At 52.5% G+C, this 20,185-nt stretch overlaps 1 long non-coding RNA gene across 1 annotated transcript in view; it reads left to right on the top strand.

Moving 5' to 3' along the window:
• LOC100849610 (uncharacterized) overlaps positions 1 to 20,185 on the top strand; it is a 142,269-nt gene that overhangs the window by 33,429 nt on the left and 88,655 nt on the right. The window lies entirely within an intron of this gene.

Genomic DNA, 20,185 nt, shown 5'->3' with positions numbered 1-20,185 from the left:
ACAAGTGAACCATGTTCATTACAGAAATACTAGAGAACGACGACAAACATTAAAAAAATCACCCCTCCACAGTAGCCACTATTACCATTTTGGTAAACAACCCGTCGTGTTTTTTAAGTTATATGCAGGGATGGGGCGCCGTCCAGTTCCACTGGGCACCGTTCATGTTGCGTTCTGAGTGACTGGACTTGTCCAGAGCACAACCTGGACAACTATATATGGCAGCCCTGGGTGTGTGTGTGTGCGTGTGTGTGTGTGTGTGTGTCTTTTGCTATTTGTTCTTTATAGAATTGACACCAAGCAACATATGCTGTTTGAAAAGCTGTGTCTCTCACCAAAAACATCCCGTGATCAATTTTTTTATGTTAACAAATACCTCATTTTAAGTGCGTGCTCAGTCGTGTCCAACTCTTTGCGACTCCACGGACTGTAGCCTGCCAGGCCCCTCTGTTCATGGAATTTTCTGGGAAAGAATACTGAATTAGATTGCCATTTCCTACTCTTGGGCTCTCCTTGAACCAGGGTTTAAACCCGTGTCTCTTGTGTCTCCTTGATTGGCAAGCAAATTCTTATCACTGAGCCGCCTGGGAAATCCAAATGGTTTTTAAAACAATAAGTTAAATTATGAGGCTGTTTTGATTTTATTTAAAACATAGCATGATGAACATGCTTTGGGGACATTTGTATATTTAAGTTCTTGGGATAAATTCTAGGAATTTCAAGCAAGAACATATTTGATGTATGAGTCTTTTGAAACACAAACTGCAAAATTGTTCTCCAGGAGATTTCCAGCAATAATGCAGGGAAGAAAAGGGTTAGTGTAAATTGGATAAAATTGCAGGAGGAGGAAAAAGAGAGGGGATATTGGGCTATTTGATCCACGAGTGGCCTGTAGCTCAGACTCTCTTTAGGAGGTTGAAAGAGGAGCAGTTTGTCAGTGAGAGGTCAGCCTCCTGGCCTATAGCAATAAAGCCACATCATCCCAGCTTCTACCTCAGACTCCAGCCTGAATCTCTGTCTGACTTTGACTAAGTCATTTCCCTCTCTGCAGCCTAGTTTCTCTCCCTGTAAGCTAGTGAGATTGGACTAAATCTCAGTCACTAGCATCCTGTGACTGATTGGTAATTCCTGCCTGGCAGGACTGTGTTGAGTTTCCGAGCTGTCTACACTTGGCAGGAAAGAGCGCTGTGATCAATTAGTAATGTCTGCCATGGGTGTGGGAAGTGAGGTGATGGTACCTTTGCCATGTACTAGCTATTCCAGGACTGGACACTTTTGGAGACTATTAGAGCTCTGAAAAGGAAGGGAATTTTCCCTGCCATTTTGTTTCTCATAGATGTCTAGATTTTGAGAAATGCCTCATTGGGTTAGCCAGGTGCTCTCACCCTGGTCTGTCTTAGGCTGAGTGTGTTGCGGTGTATGTAGCTAAGAGGCAGATGACTTTCAATTTCTGTCTCTCGACCTTACTCAGCATCTCATGACATTGTCTTCAGCCTGTAGAGGGAGGATTGGGAATTTCCTATGATTTCAGTATTCCATTCGGTTTTTATCATTTTAAGGTTCATGCGTTTCTAATTGTTATGAATACCATGGCAAAATTAATAGTTCTATGGTTGGTTTATTACATTTAGTAAAATTATGTGCATGCAGTGTTTGCCAAGAGAAGACGCGGCAGGCTCCTTAATCATGTAAAGATGATAATTTAGTTGTTACACTTGTTGAAATGATGGGATTAATTTTTAAAAAGTTTGCAAACTGGTGGAGAAATGTAAAACATTAATTTAGTCAGACAAGCAAGCCGACAACTGACAAATCCTTTCAGCCAAACCCGGTATGGAGACGCTACAGACCCAGAGTGGGAGGAGATTCATCCAGGACACAATAGACACTTTCAAGGAACTGGGGCTGTGATGTTGGAAAGTGCTGTGTGACTTCTGGGGAGCCACCTTCCCTCTCTGGGCCTTCAATTTTTTTCTATAAAATAATATTAGATCCATGATTTTCAAATCATGTCCTGCAGAAGTCCTAAGGATTCAGAACATGTCCTGCAGGCTAAAAGAAAGGCAGATGGATGAGAATGGCTGAGGTTTCAGTGGAGTGGGTATCATTTTGGAGGAACCTGTCCACATTCCTTTTTCTCTGATTTTACCTTGGGCAATCTCTCTTCCCTCCTTGTCATCAGTTCATGTAGTTCTGAAGAGATTAACCAACCCCTGGCTCCAGATGGTGGCCAGTGACACAGGATGGGCTGGTGAGATCAGCATAATGACCTGACAGTGACTGGTTTGGACCAATCCCATGACTCAACTCTGGCCAATCAGAACCAATAAAACTTTCTCGTGGTACCTTTGCTGGAACTTCAGAATGAGACTCTTTTTCCCTTGGAGTGGCTGAGCCAGGGGATGGGAGATCAGGCTTTGGAGACCATTCTTGATCATGGTTTGGAGAAAAGCCTGTCTGAGAATGAAGCCAATGGAAAGAAAGTGAAAGTGTTAGTTGCTCAGCCGTGTCTGACTCTTTGTGACCCCATGGACTTTCGCCCACCAGGCTCCTCTGTCCATGGAATTCTCCAAGCAAGAATACTGGAGTAGGTAGCCATTCCCTTCTCCAGGGGATCTTCCCAAACCAGGGATGGAACCCGGGTCTCCTGCAGAAAGTAGAACCAAAATACAAAACAGATTCCCAAAGTCATCTTTCAGATCCTGGATCCAGCCATACCTGATGTCTTGGATTTTTTTTTTTTCAGTTGTATGAGCCTATATATTTCTATTTTTGCTTCAGCAAGTTCGAGTTGAGTTTCTGTAGCTTACGACCCAAAGAGCTGCAGCTAATGTGGGACTAGGGCCAAGCTATGTTTATCCATTCTATATGTTGGAATTCCATATAAAAATTTTGTTTGAACAAAAGATTCTGTTGCTAAAAAGTAGGCCTAGGACTCGATGATCCCTAAGGGCCCTTTTAGCTGTGACATCCTGCATCTGCATCGGTGCTGCTGTAGGCGTGCCTGTCCTCGGGTGCATGAAGCAGGTGAGGGCACACGCAGAAGGAGGAGGCTGCCTCTGGGCGAGGTCACCGAGGAGGCACCACTGGCGGTGGGTCTGGAAGGCTTAGTGAGAGTTCTCCAGAGCATAATGGAAAGAATGGAATACAAGGCAGAGGGAAGAGCCTGTGCAGGTGGCCTGGAGGTGTAAAGACTGGGAGGCCTTTAGGGGAAGACTGGAGAACCTGATGTGGCTAAAGCAGGAGGTTTGTGGGTGGTGAGAGGGAGGAGGCTTAAGGAAATGAAGTGGAAAAGCAAAGGGAGACACCTGGGAAGGGTCTCGAGTGTCAGCACGAAGAGTCAGCCAGTGGTTGGCAGGCAGTGGGCAGCCGTGGAACGTTCTCGAGCAGGAGAGAAGCAGGGCCCAGTGGGGGCCGGTTGCTGGGAACGGGACAGACGATGGAAGAGAAATCGGTCTCCCGGGGTGGTTATGCCGAGACTGTCGATGCTTCCGTCTGAGGCAAGAGGCGAGGAGGGGTCTCAGGTCCCCCCTGCCTGCATTCCAGAGCCAGCAGGGCCTCACAGTTCCCAGCCCTGGAATCTGGGCGCTATTTTGAGGAGGGAGGCCTGGGAGGCAGCTTGGTGGAAATTGAGAACGAGTCCTCGACTCTGCTGGCTCCATTTAGCAGGGGTGATTTACGGGAATTTTGCCCTGGTTCCTGGGGGAAACAGATCTTTGACCATGTTGCAGACCTTAATCATTCTCACAAGATCTGAGGGGCCGCGATGGTCCTTTCCTCAGATGCACCATACACGCCGTGTTCCTTTACTCTTCGGGACCTTCACCCTCACTGTTCCATCTTCCTGGATCACCCTTCCCAACTTTTTCTTGCTTGAGGGTAATAGTAACAAAAATGTACTAAGTCACTTCAGTCGTCTCTGACTCTTTGCAACCCCATGGACTGTAGCCCTCCAGGCTCCCCTGTTTATGGGATTTCCAGGGCAAGAATACTGGAGTGGGTTGTCATTTCCTCCTCCAGGGGATCTTCCCAACCCTGGGCTCGAAACTGCGTCTCATGTGTCTCCTGCATTGGCTGGTGGATCCTTTACCACTGAGCCACCTGGGAAGCCCCAGTAATAATAATAGTAACAATACTAGAAGCAGGAGAACCAGCAACCACAAGCACAGCCATAGATGTGTATTGCACACTCACTGTGCACAGGCACATAGCTAAAATCCTCACGTACACCTTCTCAAGAAACTGTCTCAGCAATTGGAAAAGGTAGAAACTTTTAATATCCTGATTTTAGAGAGAAGAAGGCCTAGAGAGATGAAGTCATCTACCTAAGTAAGGTCTATCCCTGAGCAAAGGAGGAGGTGGGATTTGAACCCAGGGCTCTTGGAGAGGGGACAGGCCTTGGATTTGGGGAGGCCTGGCTGGGAATCTGGAAGAGGGGAAGAGTGAAAAGAAGGGAGCAATGACACACAGAGGTGAGGCAAGTGGAAGAGGCGGAGAGAGAAACAAAGATGTTTCTTGGCAGACCTGACTGAGAGAGTTCAAGAAGAAGCAGCAGAACCATGTGCAAAATGGCCACAAGGCTCCAGGTCAAAAGCAAAAGGGAAAGATAGAGACTGGAGAGGAAAGACTTGGGGACTCTGTTAGGAGTGACTGTAGTTGTCCAGTGCACAACCTGGGCAACTGTGAATGGCAACCCTGGATGCGTATATGTCTGTTGGTGTTTATTCTCTATAGAAAGGACACTAAATGACATATGCTGTTTAAAAAGCTGGGAATGGGGGACCCACTGCAGGTGAGTGATGGGGAGCAGTGAACTGCAGCTCCTGGGGACCACAGTCTAGGAAGAGGCAGAGGGCATCAGGAAGAGGTGGAGGCCCATCCTGGCTGCTTCAGCCATCTGAGCCTCCTGGTCTGTATTATTAACCACAGGGGCCATGGAATTATAAGCACCCAGGCATCTTTTCCATGTTCACCTGCACTGAGGTACAGTTTGTAATTCAGAGAGGCTTTGGGGGAAATGGCACCCCACTCCAGTACTCTTGCCTGGAAAATCCCATGGACGGAGGAGCCTGGTAGACTACAGTCCATGGGGTTGCAAAGAGTCAGACACGACTGAGTGACTTCACTTTCACTTTCACTTTGAGACAGGGAGGTCGAGTTGTTGGGGAAAAATCATTTCATTACAAAAAACAAATAAACACAACTTGCAAGGCGTCACGGGCGTGTGGTCTGGGCACCAGGTAAAGTTGACCATGTTCTGCATTCAGCTCTGGTCACGTGTTTCCGTGACGGATCTCCGAGCTCCGTGGGAGGCATTGTCCAAATCAAGTCATCATTTGAGGCCCTTTGGGCTTGGGAGGAGGGGTGGTGCATGTGGCTGATGGTCAATAAACCACCCTGATCCCAATGGGCACAGACACAGGGTGACCTCCAACTGGTGCTGGGGCGAGTGCTAGCGCCAGTCCCATTTTATAGATGAGGAAACTGAGGCTCAGAGATGGCAGGTGGGATTCTGAGCTGCCCTCCTGCTTCACCGGGGGCCTGAGGACTCCAGCCCCTGGTTTCCCATGGTGGTGGGTGCTGTTTGGTTGTTTCAGAAGGAACTCCCTTCCCACTGTCCCCCTCTAGTCCTTTGTGGGTCCCCATTCTGGGTGCAGAGGATGAGATGGTTGAATGGTATCACCGATTCCATGGACATGAACTTGGGCAAACTCTGGGAGGCAGTGAGCGACAGGGAGGCTTGGCATGCTGCAGTCCATGGGGTCGCAAAGAGCTGGGCATGACTTTGCGAATGAAAAACAACAACAAATTCTGGGTGCAGCTAAGAGTTTGAAAGCCACTGTCACCGATGGCTCCAAGGAACCGCAGGCCGTATTTGCTCCCAGGCCTGCCTCTTGCCTAGAGGAGCCCCAGAAGCTGCAAAGCACCGATAAGATGGGGAAAGAGAGAGAGAGAGAGAGGGAGACGGCGAAAGGATGGGAAAGGCTGGCACTAAATTCACAGGAAGAGAAAATAGAATTACATCCATGAACGACAGATATAATGATAATAATAAAATAATAATAGCAGCTGGGCCTTCTCTGAGCACTGTTCACATGGCGAATGCTTTTCACGGGTTCCCTTACTGACTCCAGACGCAAGCCTCAGGAGGCAGTACCTATAGGAACCTGTGGTTTCCAGGGATGTGGTGTCAGTTCTGACGAAGTGGGCTGGGCCAGGTGGGTCCCCTTCCCCCCAGATCTGAGCTGGTTTCTATGGCAAAGAACAGGGAACATGGGCTGCACTCTGACTCTGTGCCCTGTGCAGGGCCAGACCCTTGCCGTGTGATCTCATCTGATTCCGTAACATCCCAGTGAAGTGAGACCAGTATCCCCGTAGACCAAGGCTCAGAGAGGTCAAACGACCTGCGTTAAGACACACAGCGGACAGCAGCAGGCCTGGGGCATAAACACCAGTCTCTCCTTCCCTCAGTCTCTGCCTTCCTTGGTCCTCTGGGCGCCTGTTGACTCCCGCTTCACTAGCCCTCCCGCACCTGCCTCTTGGGGAGTGGCTGAACGGGGCTCCTGGCCCAGGCCCGACACACCCGGGGAGGAAAGTGACCCACTCGGGCTGCTCTTACATGACCTGCCCTGGCCCAGCCTGGCCCAAAGCAAATGTGTGTGATTGATGCCGAAACAAGCCAGTAGGTGTGTTTAATCCTGAGGCTGTGATGACCGCAGCTTCGACCTGATTGATGAGGCTGTCGTGTTTTTATATGAAAATCACTACCTGAACGCACTCCGGTCGTCCTAGTATTGATGGAGTCCAGCCCTTTGCTTGAGAGGCACTGGGAGGAAAGACGAGGCCCAGTTTGTGGCCTCTGGGGATTTCGGTTGAGGCTGCCCGGGCAAGGCAATGCACACGTGTGCGGGTCCCTCCGCAACACGCGTTCACATCTACACACAGGGGGACACCCATGGATGGATGCACTGCAGCACACACGTGAGCGCATTCATACCCGGCTGTGGTGCACACACACCTGCACACACGTTCACAGGGATGCACCCGCCGTGTACGACCATGCACCACCAGCCTTAGCACACGTGTGTCAAACACCCACAGGGGCACACAGCAGGCATGTCAACATGTCCACACACAAGCACCAGGACCCCTACACAATGTGTCCACACTGCGGGCTGCTCACACGCACTCACAGGGGCACGAACGTACACTTGCACACACACACACGCTCCTCTACTGCACGTACACACTCATGCTGTCGCTGTTCAGTCTCCAGGTCATGTCCGATTCTTCATGAGCCCATGGACTGCAGCACGCCAGGCTTCCCTGTCCTTCACCATCTCCCAGAGTTTGCTCAAACTCATGTCGTTTGAGTCAGTGATGCCATCCACCCATCTCATCCTCTGTCGCCCTCTTATCCTGCCTTTAATCTTTCCCAGCTTCAGGGTCGTTTCCAATGAGTGAGCTCTTCGCATCAGGTGGCCAACGTATTGGAGCTTCAGCACACTCAAACACACGTACAATTTGCTTGCCACACCCACACATTGCCGTGGCCCAGGCCTGAAGGCGGGGAGGAGGCTGAATGAGAAGATACAGGGAACCGCAACTGAGTCCTACCTCTCTCCCATCCTACTTGGGTGGTTTCGAGTGGATACTTAACTCTCTGGGGCTCAGTTTTCCCATCTGTCCCCAGGGTGATGTGAGAGCCAGCTTGCAGAGCGGCTGTGGGAAGCAGCATTGATAAAGAGCCTGGCACATAGTAGGGTGGAAGAAATGGGGGCTCTTAGAACCCGTGGCTGGAGCACCAGGACCCGGGCATCTGGCAGGTATCCCTGCCTCTCAGTTCTATTCTTTAGGTCTGATCAGCAGATGCTATGGCTCCTCCCCAGCCAGGTGACCAGGGGCCCTGGGCAGCCTTCGATCCCTGACAGGCTCCCCCAACCCCCCAGCCCCCAGCTCCAGTCCTTCCATCTTGATGCCGGGGGCCCCAAGGCCACGGCACCCGTGGGCAGGTGGCTCTGGGTGTGAGCGCGGGCAGGGCCCAGTAGGGCGTCACCCCAGCACCCAGCCCTCCCGCAGCCACTGGACAGGAGTGGTCCACGGGGAGCTGACACCCTCGTGGGCATGGCCTCCAGCCTCCCGATGGGCAAAGAGAAGGAAGCAGGTCAGCAGGAAACTGTGATGCTGGCCCAAAATTCACACGGGGAGGGTGTCAGGGGTATATTTTGACTATAGTCGGAAGCTGCAGGTTTCGGGCCTGTGAGTGCTGTCCTGACAGATAAATTGGTTGAAATTCAATTGGCTGTGACGAGAGGGCGGGTTTCCTTGACAGCTCTCCAACTGGGATGGCGTGGCTCACGGGATGGAGACTAGCGAGTCTGGGCTTGCGTTATCCGGGCCCTGTCTGGCCATCGGCCACCGTGTCTCCCCAGGCCCCAGCTCAGGGCCGGTGCAGGCCATCCTGGTGTGTGTGTGGAAGACGGGGGACCAGGCGGACAGGTGGGCTCTGTGTGGAGAGACTGCAGTATCCGGCGACCTGGTTGCTGCCTTGCTGTGTGACCTTGTGCAAATCTCTTTCCCTCCTGGGCTTCGGTCTATTTTAGAATGTGACAGCTCACCGTCTCTCTCTTTTTCCTTCCTTCCCTCTCTCCTTTCCGCTTTCTCTGCAGACCCTCCTGGAATTCCTATGCGTCACACACTGTTTTGAGTGCTGAGTACAGCGTTGGGGAAGGACCTGTGTGGCTCTGGGGGTGGGATGAGGGTGCTGGGCGGCAGGTCTGCCCACTGGGGCCTCAGCTTCTGTATCTGTAAAATGGGGGCAATACTGATGGAGTAGCTGCTTTTGCCTCTAATAATCTATGACTACTGAATAGATTTCAAAGGCTCCTGGCATGTTTGACTTCTAGAAGCAGCCAAAGGAGGAGCTTTGAGCTGACCCTCCTCTGAATCCTGGCTCTGCCTCTCCTGGGCCGGTTGACCAAGCTACTCCCAGCCCTTGTTTAATTACCTCCAAGTCTCAGTTTGCTTCATCTGTGAAATGGGCACAGTCTACCAACCATGAAGGGTCATTGTGAGGATTAAACAAAAGGACTGAGCATTTGCCAGAGGGTGGTCTGCATTTCACTGGCAAGCAGGGCAGGAGATGAGCAAAGTTTCAATTTCTCATGTTTATGTATTTGTTTGAATAAATACTAGACACAGATCTAACAAGTGCATCTTACCAATGGTTTCATGGATGTCATTGCTTCAGATGCGGCTGAGGTTGAAACAACAAGGTAATATTTTTTAAGAAAAGATGAATAAATAGTTGGGAGGAGTATTTGGGAAGGCAGACACAGGGAGATGGCCCAGTGGTGTTGGATTCAGAAGCTCGTGTAAAGTAATTAGCACTGTGTGGGGGCGTGGCCAGGGTCCCAGCACGGTCTATGGCTGTGATGATGGTAACGACAGTGATGGTGGTCGTAACGATCTTTGTTGTCGAGGTGATCGTGGCCATCTCCTGTATGACCGGGGGACTGCTCTGACTGGATTGCCGCGTGGCCTCAGGTACGGCTCTCCCCTTCTCTGGGCTGGGACTCACCCACTTAGAGATCCCAGTGGACGACAATGCCCTACAGCGGCTTGCAGCACCCCAGCCTGCCCGTTCTGCAGAGGGGCCTAACGTTAAGGCTTTGTTGAGGCACCTCAGTCCCCAGGTTCCTGGGAAACCTGTGGTATCCCGAGCCAGGCAGAGTCCACGCACGGGAGTGTGTGGTTGAGACTCGGCAGGGCTGGCCTCTGCCTCCCAGCCAGAGGTGACAGGGACACAGCCGTGCTTCTGCCAGACCCCGGTGATTTATGGGCCTGCTCCACGGGCCCCCATGTTTGCACTTTTTCAGCTTGGGAGACAGGGAGGCCAGGAGGGTGACGGGAAGAGGGTGTTTAATGAGGCAGGTAAATATTAGGTGAGCACAGGGGTGATGACCACAGGCTGGGGGCAGGGTGGGAAGCTGTCTCCTGGCTGGGAAGCCTGAAGGAGGGGTCCTGAGCCTGACCGTGTCAGGGGCCCCCGACAGCTGCTTCAACCCCCAGCCCCCAACTCCAGAGCCCGAGTCTGGGCGAGGAGCCCCCTGGATGAGCAACCTCAGCCCTGAAATGGCTTTGACTAAATCAAGTTCTCTTCCCGCCCTCCTTCTCCAAGCAGTGAGCAGAGTGGCTCCCAGGAAGGAGGCTGGACCTAAGGGTCAGAATCTTTTTTTTTTTCTTTCTCTTTTAGTTTTTTATTTTACATTGAAAGAAAAGTGAAAGTGAAGTCGCTCAGTCGTGTCTGACTCTTTGCCACCCCATGGACTCTAACCCGCCAGGCTCCTCTGTCCACAGAATTCCCCAGGCAAGGATACTGGAGTGGGTTGCCATTCCCTTCTCCAGGGGATCTTCCTGACAACCCAGGGATCGAACCCGGGTCTCCCGCATTGCAGGTAGAAGCTTTACCGTCTGAGCCACCAGTGAATCATTAGAGTATAGTTAATTAACAATGTTGTGATAATTCCAGGTGGAGAGCAAAGGGACTCAGCCATACATATACATGTATCCGTTTTCCTCCAAACGCCCCTCCCATCCAGGCTGCCACATGACACTGAGCAGAGTTCCCTGTGCTGTACAGTAGGTCCTGGCTGGTTATCCATTTTAAACAGAGCAGTGTGTACATGTCCATCCCAGTATCCCTAACTCTCTAAGGGTCAGTGTCTTGGATGCAAAGCCCACCTCCCCATCTGCGTGATCCTGGACACGTGAACCTGCCCCTCTGAACCTCAGTTTCCTCCTCAGTCTGTGGTCGTCACCCCTGGGCTCACCTAATATTTACCTGCCTCACTAAACACCCTCTTCCTGGTACCCTCCTGGCCTCCCTGCCTGCCAAGCTGAAAAAGTGCAAACTGGAGTGAATGATGAGGCAGGGCTGAGAGTCTAGAAAGGGTGTCCAGCTTGGATGGATAGGTCAGTGCTTGGCAAGAACGATGCTCAGCGGAGCAGAGAAGAAAGAGCTGGGGCCGTGCGCGGACGAAGCCGGCGAGCTGGCTCTCCAAGCCCACCCCACAGCTGGTCCACGGTAGGTGCTCAACCATGTAGTCTTGAGGCTCAAAGAGCATCTCTCGGGGATCCTCTGAAAGAAGCCACGATGTGATGTGGCTGCAGACAAGGGCGTCCGGGACAGAGACAGAGGCAGGAGGAAGGCTGGAGTGGGCAGAATCTGGGCGTGCTCAGGACACCAAGATGTCGCAGGTGATGAGGAGGTTGGGGAGGGGAGGAGCGGTGGGGGGCAGGTTAGCATTTTCTGTCTCTTCAGTCTCTATGTTTAATTCCTTTATACGCTACCCACGTGTGTAATTTTATATACCTGCGTGAATGTCCTGAGGCGGAGGCATTGCTTTAGCGCTGACAGTTTTATTTCCTTCTTTTTTTTTCTTTCTCTTTGGCTTCCTCCTCCCCTCCTCCCAACTGGGTCACCCAAGTTAACAACCTGGTCTTAATCTCCCCACAACTGTCACGCCTGTCCCCCCCGCGCTCCCATCAGCATCGTCAGCCACGTGCAAACACGCACTTGAGGCTCCGTGATTGATTTCCTTTCACAGCGATGGGACCGTGTTGCAAACACGTCTCTCCGCCTTGCTGTGCTCACTCACAACGTCTCCTGGGCGTCTCCCGAGCTGGTTGGCACAGCTCTGCTCCCTCCCGTCGAGGGCTGTGGAATGTTCTCTGGCACAGAGGCACCCTCGAGCGCTCCCCATTCCCTGGCCAAAGGGCTCTGGTTTGGCTTTGCCTGTCTGATTTTTGGCCGTGACAAAGAACGCTGCGGGCGACATTCTCGAACACGTAGTCTTCAGCACTGTGCATTTGTTTCTGTGGGACAGACTCCCAGGAGGGGTATGTGCTGGTCTGTAAGGTAGGTTTTACATTTTCAGGGATGAAGCATGTGATTGCTTTTCTAAAAGCCTCTGGCCCTTTACATTTTGGGCAGTGATGGTTGACAGGGTATTTTTTTTCCCCTAGTCTAGTGGGTGGGGTGGGGGGCAGGGCAAGGATCTGGTCTTCTCAGGCTCTTTCTGGGTTCAGAGTGAGGAATGGGTTAGAGGTGAGAGGCACTGACCCAGTTCATTATTTGATGAATACCTGCCCGATTGTAAACCCACTGAGGGTAGAGCTTGATCTATCTTGTTCGGTCATGGATTTTGTACATCACCTCCTGTATGTCCCCTCAGCTCCATGCAAAACGGGATCTGAGCATTTTCCAGCCTTTGTTCAGTGTGGTCCAAGGGATGGAGGAAGGAGTGCGAGCTGATGAAGCTCCATATTCCACAGGTTTGTCTGGAGCTGAGATGGGGAGTGAGCTCTGTGTCATTGGAGGCATGCAACCAGATTCTAGACAAATCATTGACATGGCTCCTGGCACCAGTGAGAGGGTTTGACTGAGGGACTTCTAACACCCCTCCCAGCCCTGGGTGTCTGGCACTGCTGCCTGGACCCTGGCCAGGATCCTCTCCCACGGAATTGCCCTGAGCCTGATGGCTCTGGGCCCATTTGTGTTCAGGCTTCCTTGCTCCCAGCGTCACACTGGCTTCTGGCTCCTCAAACCTGTCAGGTTCTGCCAGGCGCCCTGCATGCTCAGCCTCGGAAGGCCCCCCTCCCTGCCTGGCTCCTCCCGGGCCGTCCTGTTTGTGAGGCTGTTGTCTGGGGTTGCCGGGGCAACGCTGGATCCGGGCCCCACTCCGAGCCCACTGACTTTTGGCCCTTTCCACGCTCTTTGGACCCAGCAGCTGCTTCTGTCTCCTGTCTGGGCGGGTCCCTTGGGTGGAAACCCATCGATGTGGCGTCTGCAAGAACCCTGGGCCCGCCCGAGCTCTGGGGTTTTCCCTCTGGCACTGGCCGGGGGACCTTCCTCCCTGCTGCGTTGCTGTTTGGTCGCTAAGTCGTGTCTGACTCTCTGTAGCCCCATGGACTGTAGCCCGCCAGGCTCCTCTGTCCCTGGGATTCTCCAAGCAAGAATACTGGAATGGGTTGCCATTTTCTTCTCCAGGGGATCTTCCCAATCCAGGGATAGAACCCACATCTCCTGCATTGCAGGTGGTCATCTGCTTTGCAGGTGGCTTCTCTACGATTGAGCCATCAGGGAAGCCCCCTGCCCCTCTCCGGCTGTGGATGGTGGAGTAAAAACCCAGGCTCTGCGGCTGGCTGCCTGGGTTCGAATACTGCCCCATTGGCCGTGCCTTAATCCTCTCCTAGCAGATGCTTCTCTTCACAGAGTCTGGACTCTCTCTGCTTCTACCTGAATGTGATGAAGTTTTCTGCTCTGAGGGAACCTGGACGGGCCTGGGTGATGAGGAAGTCCCCTCTGATGAGGGAACAGAGCCCACCACGCCTACCCTGACACTCCCAACCTAGAGACTGTCTTTCTGATTCCTGGCAGAAGGCTGGGTGTCCGTAGTGACCGACGGGCATGCTTATTCCCTGAGATCTCCCACGATCCTGGTAATTCCTCTCCCGCCCATCACCTGACCCTATGTCTAAAGTGGGGCAGGCGTCCCTGAGGCCTTGTCCTTCCAAAGCCCCTCTTCCTCCTGTACCCTGCAGTAGCCTGCATTCCTTTCCCCACCTTCGGTGAGACAAATTTATGAGAGCTGAAAACCTCCCTCCTTCACTAAAGATTCACCATTTCACTTTAGATAGGTCCCATCCCTTCTCTGGGCCCCTGTTTCCCATCAGATCAGTGACTTTATTATTTATTTTTGGCCACGCCGCTCAGCACGTGGGATCTTAGTTCCTGGAACAGGGATCGAAGCTGTGCCCCCTGCATTGGAAGCACCGAGTCTTAACCACTGGACCGCCAGGGAAGTCCCGGATCAGTGATCTCAGAGAAGATGAAATCTTAGGTGGGATAAGTGGGACACGGGTGGGGAATCTCGAAAACTCTACCACGGAGGCGAGGGCAGGGGTCAGGGCTGGGGAGGCAAGAGACTGAGCAGGCAGGGTTTACCATCATCTCGCCAGGCCCAGGGGCCAAGTTTTGTATCCTGACTCCCACCCCGTGGGGCCCTGGGGTCGCCTCTGTAAGTTGAGGGTGCCTCATGGGACCCACCTCTGGGAGGGAGCAGGGAAGGTTAAAGAAGTCTCTGCACCAGGATATTGTGGGCCCAGCAATGGGGGGCGCCTTCCTCTCCTGCACCTGGGCTTCTACACGGAGTGATGGAACCAGGAAGCCTGAGCAGGGCAGGGGGGTGGTTGGGGGGCTGGCAGGGAGGCACCTCCCGGACTCCAGCCCGTGGCTTTAGTTCTGGAGCATCTTCCCTGATGCACACACCCACTCTCTCACACACGGGACATCTCACAGGTCGAGATGGAGACACTGGACGTGGACGCTAGCCGGTGAGCGCACAGCCGGCCCTAGACACACACACACACTCACACTCAGTCAGTTTAGTCATGTCTGACTCTTTGCCACCCTATGGATGGTAGCCGGCCAGACTCTTCTGTCCATGGAAATTTCCAGGCAAGAATACTGGGAGCGGGTTGCTGTGCCCTCCTCCAGGGGACCTTCCCAACCCAGGAATCGAACCTAGGTCTCTGGCATTGCAGGCAGATTCTTCACTGCTGAGCCACCAGGGAAGACCCCGTGTCCCCCCACACATGCATGGTACCCACCACAGCACACATGCGTGTAAGCTGTTGAAAACATACCCAATACACACAGGGCCACACCCACTCCTGGTGCCCGCTGGGGTCCACCCTAGTAGGGCAGACCGAGGCTCAGAGAGGTGGTGGCTGGCTCCTGATTTTGAAGCTGGGAAAGGAATAAGCCAGGATTTGAACCAGACTCCTTTGCCCACTACTCAGGGAGTGTGTCTCCAAACCTCAAACCTTTCTGTACCACCCAATGTCTTGCTCTAGTATTTATCCAATGTCATGTTTCAAATCAACTTTACATTAAGTCACTTAAAAAAGATGTTAGCCTCAGCCTTAGCAACAAGATCCATAACTTTCCGTGACTTAAGGGGTGATATTTTTAAGATGTATTAAAACAAATATTTGAGAATTAAAAATAAATAAAAGGCTTTTATTTATTTATTTTTTTTGCCTGTTTGCCACCTACCACCATCTCTTGGCCACTTTGATGTTTAAAACTCATTTGGGAACTTACTGATCCTGTTCAACCATCTTATTTCATGGAGGCACAGAGAGGGTCAGGAGTTTACCCAAAGCCACACAGCCAGTACAGCTCAGGCCTCCTGCCTCCCAGGTCTGGGGGCATCCCCTACCATGTATGCATCGGGAAAGGCAGAGCTCCCCCCAGGGTGGGTCCTGACTGACTCTGAAATGAGAGCAGGCAGAGATTCACAGACACCAGCTCTGTTCATCCTTGGAGGCATGCCTTCTAGTTCCCATTTAAAAATTATTTTTTATTTTCATATTTTTAATTATTTATTTTCACTTAAAAATTTTTTTAAAGCTTTTATTCTCTATTAGAGTATAGCGTATTTACACTGTTGCTTCAGGCACGCAGCAAAGTGATTCAGTTATACATATACATGTACCTCTTCTTTTTCAAAATCTTTTTCCATTTAGGTTACTACAGAGCAGCAGAATTCCCTGTGCTGGACAGTAGGTCCTTGTTAGTTATCTATTAGTCCCATTTTAAAGTGAAGGGAACTGGGGCTCAGAGAGGTAGAGCAACTCTCCAGAGGGCACACAGCAAGCAAGGAGTGGAGCTGGGATTTGAACCCCGGAACTGGGTGTCGTGTGGCAGAGAGAGTGGCTGAGGATACAAGGACCCGGTGGAAAGAATGCTGCTGCCAGGGGCATTGCTATCAGGGTGGACACGGGCCAGCTGGGGGCCTGCAGTGTTGGGAGCCAAGCCCCCTTCCTTTGCTTCCCAGGCTAAAGTGTAGACGCTGCTGTACCTTGCTGCTTTCTGGAATGGATTTAGTTCACAGCGGCTGTGCTGCAGATGACAAGCTGCATGTTTTTAACTCGGGGAAGAATGTCCTGGCCTTTCAGAGCCTCCCGCCAGCCTGGCCATACCTCCTCGGGACCAGGAATCCGGCTTGCTTCCTGCCTTCAGTAGCCTCGAGTTTTCTCTCTGGCCCCAGCAGCCCCGTCTTCTCAAGTCCAGACGGCAAAAGGTCTTGGGAATTTTTGTAAAACTCTTAAACCTGGCTGTAGGCCAAAGGGAAACAGCTCTGAAAAGGCTGATGCTGTCTGGGAGATGATAGAAATACGGCATTCCTGTAGCAGGCAGTTCTTGAATTTACGGGGGAGCGGCGGACAGACCCACAAGCAAATGGGCCGGCCCTGCCGTGGGGAACGTTGAAGCCCCCAGACACACAGCAGGCAGGAAAGAAAAGAGGACTAATCGTGGCCAGTTGTCCACTCTTGCAGTGGGTTGGTGTTAATCGGTCTCTGTGCATTAACTCAGCAAACCTCACCAGCTGGAGGAGGTAATTGTTTAAGTCAGCCACCCATCATCTCGGATGTAGAGGCTCAGAGGGGTGAAGCGACTGGCCTGAGGTCACACAGCCAGCAAGTGATGGAGCTGGTTTCTGAGCTCAGTCTTACCACTAAGTCACCTGGACATTCATGCGTCCACACACATGCAATCACATGGACACAATACATGCACATAGGCAGACGTGCACGCACACACACACACACACACACACACGTGCACACATGTTCATACTTGCACTCACTCATACACACATTCTGAGACCTGAAACCAAACTGCTCACCTGCCTCGCTGGAGCAGGGCCAGGACTCCATCCCTCAGACCCTGGGAGCATCAGCTTCCTTCCGCCCCTTCCTCCTTCTCTCCCCCAGATGTTTACTGAGGCTCCCGCCAGCCGGCCAGATGTGTGTGACGCCCCAGGATGTCTCAGAGACCCAGAGGCCAAGAAGGCTGCCAGATGACCCCCAGATGTCCCCGTGACACTGCATACAGCCCTGAGTTAGGGGACCCAGACATCCACAAGGGATCCAAGGCAAGGGGGATGCAAGGTCCCCGGGCTCTCACCGGGCAGGGACCAAAGACCAGGGGACTCGGCTTTGTTCCCCAAGTAGGAGCTCTAAGCCTGAGTCCAGCTCAAAACCACTGTGGGCTCAAGGCTGACCCTCTGAGCCTCAGTTTCCACATCTGTGCAATGGGCTCAGCATGGCCAGCTTGGCCACATGAGGGTGTCCTGGGGACTGTTGACACTTAGAAATGGAAAGGATTCCTAACGATCTCCTAGTTCCCAATTTGCAGATGGGGAAAACGAGGCCCGCGATCACGCTGCCAGGCAAATGGCAAAATAGGTCTCAGAAACCAGGTCCTACAAATCTTGGCCAGATAACTTTTTATATTTAACATAACCAGCTCCTGCAGCGGCGACATGTAATAGAACACGGCAATGGAAAGATTGTTCTGTCTTCTCGCTAGCAGGCTTGTTCTGACATTGCCTATCTGCCCCAAGATATTTTTCTCAGGGATTACTGACCAGCAAGACGGAATTTCTCCAAGAAACGTTCAATTGGCCCCAATACTAACACCCTAGATAGAAAATTTCACCCTCGGTTTCCTGTCCAGTTTGGGGGTTTCAGTGGCAAGTCAACAGGGCCAGTGAGCTGTGTTCAGACAGGTCGTGCATCCTGCACAAGGCTGGCCCTCTCCTCAGAAGAAGGCACCTGGGAGGCGGGGCATCACAGTCTCAGGACTGTGGGCTCCTGAGTGAGCCAGAGGTGCGCTCAAATGCCTGTCAAGCCTCTCACCGGCCGGGTGACCTTGGGCACATTGCTTGATCTCTCTGAGCCTCGGTTTTCTCATCTGTAAAATGGGAATGATCACATTTTGTGACACTTCATAGAAATAACAGATGTGCGGTGCTTGGGGAAGATGGTGCTGGAAGCTCTTGGCTCTTGGATGTTAAACCCATGTTGCAGAGAGACAAAGGACGCACCAAGGTAGCCCAGCTTCTTTCAAGGGCAAGTGGCCAGGTCAGAGCCAGGGGCAGGCTGCCCCTTGCCTCGGCTCTGCCTGCAGGCCAGCCTGCTGGATGCTGAGTGACACGGCCCTCCAGGCCTTCCCTCCAGAACTGATGCAGGGTCCTCTGCAGACACCCGCTGGCCTGTCCTAATATCTCTTCTCGACAGGGACCCCTGCGGTTGGCCTCTGTATCACCCACTCAGGCCCAGATCTGTAAAAACCTGATCAGGCTGTTATCTTAAGGATGGTCACTGTGTTTTCCACAAAGGATCCTCTCTGGAATTGGCCTCTGGTTCCCATGGCTGGTGACAGAGCTCTGAGCCGGATTTCAAGGGTGAGGAATAGACAGATGGTGGCAGCCGCAGCCGGGGTGGGGTGTGTGTATGTCCGTGTGTAGTAGTTGCTCAGTCATGTCCAGCTCTTGCAGCACACCAGGCTTCTCTCTTGGTGGGATTTCCCAGGCAAGAATACTGGAGTGAGTTGCCATTCCCTTCTCCAAGGGATCTTCCCGACCAAGGGATACAAACCCAGGGAGGTGGTGGTTGTTATACGTATGCTCTGAGGAAAGGTGCCCCCCGCCCTGGCCCTTCTCCTTCTCTCCTCCTTCAGCAGCCTGCACACCTACTATGTGCACCCTGGGCTTCCCTGATAATCCTGTTACAGACGAGGAAGCCGCAGCTCAGAGGGGGACAGTGCTTTTCCCAAGACCACACAGCACAAGAGCGAACAGTTCTTCTGGACACCCAACTCCGCATCTTGGGCCCCGCTGCCTCTTCTCTTCCCTAATTGTCTCCTCTTCCCTTTGCTGCTTTTTCCCGCTCCTCCTTCCTCCTCTTCCCTTTCTCTCCTCTCTTCCTGTTCTTTCTTTGGAAGTCTCCTGACCCCACCTGCTCTGCTTGTGATGGTCATCATAACACACAAAACAAACAGCAGGAGAGAGTGAAGACTCTTAGCTTTACTTTGTGGCTTTTCCTGAATCCCAGGTCTTGAGCTAAGTCCATCCCGGGGTAACATCCTCTGACACCCTAGGATGTGGGCATGTTATTAGATCACTTTATAGGTAAGGACGGGGGACGTGGAGGAGGAAGCTGGGCAGGGAGGGGCTGGGGTCTGAGTTTTGGTCTAGCTGACAGCCGAGACCCCACACTTCATCTTCGTGTGGCATTAGGCGTCCATCCACCCCCCCACCTTCCCACAAACACGTTTTAAAAATTAAGGTTTAATTTACGAACTATCAAACGCACAAAGTTTAAGCGAGAGCTCGACGCATTTTTACATCCAGATATTGCCTATGACAATACAGAACACGTCCCCAGCACCCTGGAAAGTTCCCTTATGCCCCACTCAGAGTCCATGATCGTAACCCCAGTCAGTGGCCCTGGAGGTAACTGAGCTGGAATCCCTACTGTGTCACTTTGAACAAGTTGCTTCTCCTTGCAGAGCCTCAGTTTCCTGATCTGTACAATGGAGCCACTGTTCCCTCTCTCTTAGGCAGGGACAGAGAAATCCTGTCCTAGAGAAACACAAGCAGAGTAAAGGGGGCTTGTGTTAATATTGTGAATATGCCAGCGCCTCGGGTCCCCTGCCCAATCCCCACAGTCCATGAAGCTGATGCCACCCCCAGGCCCCCCAGCCCTTCTCTGCATCCCCAGACCTCAGCCTAAGAAGAACCCCCCCCTGCCACTAGCCCAAGCCAGGCCTGCTTCTCTGGGGAGAGGAGGCACGGTAGCCCCTGACCCTAGCCGCTGCCCGACCCCCAGACCACAGCCTGCAAGAGGCTAACCCCTCCCTACTGCCCTGTGGCCCGCGCCCCCACCCCGTTGGTTGACGAGGCTGCCCCTGCCCGCACGTATTTTGTATTATAAAATGACTGCCGTCGCCATGGCAACATAAAAGGAGCCGATCTCATTACTGGGTCCTGGACACATTATTTTCTCCAAGGAATTTCTTCTTTTCATTATTTCCCTCCAAAGGTCAGTTATCCTCTCAGGCGGGGCGGGGGGCGGCGGGGGGAGTCCGCGAAAGGTGAGCCGGATTCATGGCAGAATTCCCCTGGCGGAATTTACAATCATTTTGCCTTTTTCCCCTGCTCTAACACCGTCGGAGAGATTTTCTTGCAGCCGAGCGGTTCTCTTTAACCCCTGCAGCCCTGGCAGGCAGGCTGTGCCGGCAGCGAACGGGGCCGTTCCTACTGGGAAT

This window comes from Bos taurus, chromosome 17 (assembly GCF_002263795.3).
Source record: "Bos taurus isolate L1 Dominette 01449 registration number 42190680 breed Hereford chromosome 17, ARS-UCD2.0, whole genome shotgun sequence".
Taxonomy (NCBI): domain Eukaryota; kingdom Metazoa; phylum Chordata; class Mammalia; order Artiodactyla; family Bovidae; genus Bos; species Bos taurus.
Note: the sequence above shows the minus strand (reverse complement) of the source record. Positions and strands in the feature narration are given on the sequence as shown.